Source organism: Triturus cristatus, chromosome 12 (genome assembly GCF_964204655.1).
Source record: "Triturus cristatus chromosome 12, aTriCri1.1, whole genome shotgun sequence".
Classification (NCBI taxonomy): Eukaryota; Metazoa; Chordata; class Amphibia; order Caudata; family Salamandridae; genus Triturus; species Triturus cristatus.
Window position 1 is genome coordinate 455184999 of NC_140595.1, and position 5063 is coordinate 455190061.

At 48.4% G+C, this 5063-nt stretch overlaps 2 pseudogenes; both read right to left on the bottom strand.

Moving 5' to 3' along the window:
• Positions 1–1727: 1727 nt before the first annotated feature.
• LOC146776090 (5.8S ribosomal RNA) lies at positions 1728–1860 on the bottom strand (annotated as a pseudogene).
• A 1090-nt stretch (positions 1861–2950) lies between these two features.
• Positions 2951–4855, bottom strand: LOC146776091 (18S ribosomal RNA; annotated as a pseudogene).
• Between the last annotated feature and the right edge of the window lie 208 nt (positions 4856–5063).

Below are 5063 nucleotides of genomic sequence, written 5' to 3' on the forward strand. Positions count from 1 at the left end.
CCTGCATGGCAGGAGGTCAGAATTTTGTTTTGATGGCAGCAGGCGCGGGCTTGTCAACCAGAGCACAGAGAAGCTGGCACAACCAGATGGGAAATCTCTAAGGTGCCACCTGGGTGCATGCCACTTCACCCAGGGCATAAGAAATGTGTCTGGGGTGAGAAGGCACGTAGTTTGACACCAAACACAACATATTTTAGTGGTACCATAATGGAGCTGGCAATCTCGAAAGTGCCCGGTTGGCAACCGATGTTGTCCTATGAACCGCTAACACTTCTAGTAGTTTCCAATGGGGAATGTCACTATAAGGACATAAAGGCGTGCTTGTATATGTTCTCACATTTAATATACTGCACCCTGCCTCCTGGGCTGAGGAGGCCTACCTTAGCAGTGCCTCACATATATTAGAACTTATAAACAACAGGGGTCCCTAGGCATGATTTGAGTAAAAAAGGGGGAGTAATATATTAGAGGCAGTGCATTTGACTGTGCCACATATGGTGAGGGCATAGTCGAGCTCGAGCAGTTTACACTGCTCCTGCAGTCTGGGATTGCAGGCCTGCTATCAGTACTTTGCTTGGGTCACCTATGTTGGCACAAAACTGTGCTGTAGCCTTGGGGACCCCTTTACCACCTCTGCCCTGTGTACCCCTGGTGCCATATACTAGGGACTTATAAGGGGGTAAAGTTGTTGCCAATTGGGGTACTAATTCACACACTGCAGTTTTGGGTAAAGATCACCAACACTGAGGCCTGGTTAGCAGGCTCCAGTACAATGTCAGAATCGAAAACCAGCATCTTGTAGTCCAAATGTGGTCAAAAAGTATGGGTCATCAGTAAAGAATCCTGTTTTCTTGCATGCATTGTTTTGGGGCTGTCTGTAAATTTAATTATTTTACTCATCTTTACTTAGTAACACAACACCCATACCCATATCGATGAGTTTTACAGATATGTTTGAAAGTGTCCGGAGTGATTTTAAAGTCTGATGTTTTGCTTAGAACATATTAAATTTAAGAAACGTCTTCTGTTTAACTGAGAGTCAATTTCTGAAAGAATTTAATTTTCTAAATTAATAATGGATTTTCATACCTCACTGTTAGTGAATAAAAAGTATACGGACAATGGGGATGACATTTTCCACACCTGCTGCCATATGGGGATTCGGCACTGGGCTCTTCACACACTGTTACTGAGGGAATCCTGGTTAGTTACTTTTCCTCCACTTAGTAGTATGCTTAAATTCAGTGGGTCACCACGTCTGATCTGAAGGGTAGTCGGATGTTGAAGCATGGGAGCCAGACCAATTTCATGAGCACAAGAAGAGAGACATCCTCTTTTGCACAGGAGCATCACAGCAGCCCACCTTTTTCCAGATTGGAGACCAAAGCCCATGTGGGCCTGCATGGAAACCAGCATCCACAAGCAGGCAGGTGACTTTCCCAATTGCAGCCACAGAAGTGGACACCCAAGATGGTGCATGTGGGCAGCTGTGGCTACACACAGTACACATCCAGGCAGGCCAGGTTTTTCAGTCCTGGGCCATACCGGATACTCAACCCTTCAAGGCAGGAAAGACTAGTCACACCAGCAGTGTACCTTTGCAGGAGGATTGTGGTGGTGCCTGCATGGACAATCAGGGGTCTGACCTTGGGAGGATGAAGGGAGCAGAGCCCCCTGCGACAGCATCAACCGCGTCCTGGTACAGCCTAGGGCGACTAGCATTCAAGTGACCCTTAGATGGCGTACCCCATGATGTGTTCTAAATGTTGATGAGCAATGTCTCCTGCAATTCACACTAGTTCTTGCTGCTAGTTGCATTCTTTATCAACGCATGAGCCAAGTAATCTACCTCCAAGAGACATAGACAACTTTTGTAATGTTTGTCCACTTGCAGGTGCAGGACAAGCAGAAGTAAGTCAGCACCGGTCATCCACTGCCTGCGCAGTTAGACAGCCCAGCGGCCCATCATGCTTCTTCTCTGGAAGTCAGCCCCATGATTAAAAGAAGTGTTTCCAGGCTCATGGACTATGAACCCTACCCCACCACCACATCAGGCAAGCAAGAGGCTCCCATGGCAGCAGAAGCAGTAAAGTCCACTGGCAGCCCTCCCAGACAGGGTCACACTACTCTTTAAACCCCAGTCTGGCAACACTGCACCAGTCTACCAGGTACCTGGTAACAAGGAAGGGTTGTCCCACCTGTACACCAGTCATCTGCCACACACACAGGCCAGTGGGAGCCAGGGCTCAATCCCTGCACATCTAGAAACCCCAGCTTAGGCAGCAGCCCGAGCCAGGACAGTAGGCTCGGGTCCCCCTTGCCCTGGTAGGAGGCACCAAGGTGAAAATAGCCAGGGTCCCCCATACCGTCAAAGCAACTCACCTGCTTCTGGGACAGGCGTGGAATTCTAGTGGCTGGGGAAATTATCTATTCCCACTCCTTGGAGCAATTCACACTGGCTTCAAGGGGGCACCACATCATCACCAAAAGGAGCAAGGGTTCCCTCATGATCCCAGCTCCTTCTCATCCAGGATACCCTGCCACCCACGACAGACCACTCCACAGTGACTCGAAACCTGGGCAGGCTGGTATCAGGCTTAAAAATGACCCAGGTGGCATGTGCTTCAGGGGGTCCCAGCCCTGGGTGGCACTACAGTTTGGTTACCCCAGGTACATGCTGGGTGAGTATGGGTTTCCTCTTGGGACAGCTATCTCTTGTATCATGCCCCTCCAAGAGGGTCCAGGGCATAACCTACCCATGCCCCACATGTAATTTGGGTCCTCCCAGGTAGAGAAGCCTGCCCATTGCCCAGTCCACACCTAAGTGCCCAGCAACCACATACTGCTCAGTCAGCACAAGGAGAGGGTCAGGCCCTGTGCCTTGGGTTTCATCTGGGAGATGCCTAAGGGTTCAGGCTGTCATTATCAGTCACTGGGGCTGCTCCACCGTTAATGAGCTCTCCACAGGTTCACCTACTGAAACCTTGTTATGATTTTTACTTACTCTAGATAGTCAAGTTTTATCGTCATCTTGGTGCTCCACCAGGGCAATCGCCAACCCGGCAGGCCCGATACAAGGACCTCACTAAACCATCTACTCAGTAGTAGCAAGGGGCAGTGTGTGCGAAGGACATCGATTTAATCAACACAAGCTTATGATCCTCACTCACTGGGAATTTCTCATTAATGAGAAATAATTGCAGTCAGTATCACAAACAGGGTTTAGTAGGTTACCTGCACCTGTCAGCAAAGGGTAGACACCTGCTGATCCACCCAGTGTAGCACCCTTGCAGCTCCGGACAAGTAGGAGCATCACAGACCTGTTATTGCTTGATCTATTGTGGTTGCACACATCCTGTCCCGCTAAAATGTTCAAATCCAACCACTGAGGGTCACCTAACTAGTTACCATGGAGGAGTCTCATTTGTTATTGAATTAACCAGACAAATTCCTCCTCCAACTAAGAACAGCCATACACTATCACCCACATAAACAAGAAATAACTATCAATCTGTCAATCCTTTCAGTGGCATAGCTAGGCCTTAGGCCTCCCTTGGCAGCCCCTGCGTATGCCGCCCACGGCAGCCTGATCAAAGAGCGGGGGGGAATTGCTGGCTATTCATGAGGCTGCGAGGGCCGCAGGTAAGGGTGGGGGGGAGGGGGATGCTGCTGATACTTACACCCGCAGGTAAGAGCGGGGGAACAGCTGCCACCCCCAAAACTTGTTCCACCTGGTGCAGTCCATCCCCCCTAGCTACGCCACTGAAGCCTTTTCATGTCCTGGCTGGGTGAGGTTTCCTGTGTTGATTGTAAATTAAGCTGCACTTCTGGTGGTACCTTTCCTTCACTTCCTTCAAGTTTCAGTATTTCAACCATTCTCCCGCCGGAACCCACAGCTTTGGTTTCCCAGAAGCTGCTCTGCAGGTCAATGGAATAAAGGTAGCTGGTTTACTAGTCAGCATTGTTTATGGTCAGAACTATAAAGGTTTGTGATAGCCTTTGAACCACCGACTTTCATTTTTAATTAATGAAAACATTCTTGGCAAATGCTTTTGCTTTGGTTCATCTTGTGCCTGTCCAAGAATTTCACCTCAATTGGCACAGCACGAAGGCTCCCAGCTGTCCCTCCTAATCATGGCCCCAGTTCCAAAAACCATCAGAATAGAACCAGAGTCCTATTTCATTTTTCTTAGCTGAAGTATTCAAGTGGCCGGCCTGTTTTGAACACTCTAATTTTTTAAAAGTAAACGCTTTGGATCCCCAGCACACTCAGTCTAGAGCATCAAGGAAGACAAAAGAGGCAGGGGCTGAGACAGGCATTAGCTCACCACATGGCAGACCACCAGCTCAATCCCAAGATCCAACTATGAGCTTTTTAACTGCAGCAACTTCAATATATACTATTGGAGCTGAAATTACTTTGGCTGCTGGCAGCAGACTTGTCCTCCCATGGATCCTTTTTAAAGAATTTATAGTGGAATAATTCAAATGACAGGGCCTCAAAAAAGTCCAGTACTCTTATTTTTTGTCACCATCTGCCCATTGTCAATATGGTTGGCACAGAAAGTACCATCGAAAGTTGATAGAGCAGACATCCATATGTATTGCATTTGTCACAGGACAAGGTTATCTAGAGTCACCAAAGCAGCGAGGTGAACCCAGATTGGTCTAAATTTGATAAATGCACACATCCTGGGAGGTCAGCACTCTTCGGCATGTATTAGCTCTAAAATTGCCACAGTTATCTACGTTACAGATGGCGCAATCAAAGGAACCATAATTGATTAATGAGTCAAATGAGCCTTCATGAGGACTTTCAGATCAGCCTCGCTAGAACGACTACAGTAGAGTGATTGCGAAACCACCCCAAGCAGGCCACTCTTGACGGGATGTCAGCTTTGCAGATCTGCCTGCTCTCTGAGAGCCAAAGCTCGAAGGAAAGGCCCTTTGAATGGGTTGGAAGGCAGCTGCAGACCCAGGCAGCACCTGGGTGAGAACCACTAGGCCACTATGGGCCCCAAGGACACTGTCCCTACTAATGTAGAGCAAGGTAACACCCCTTT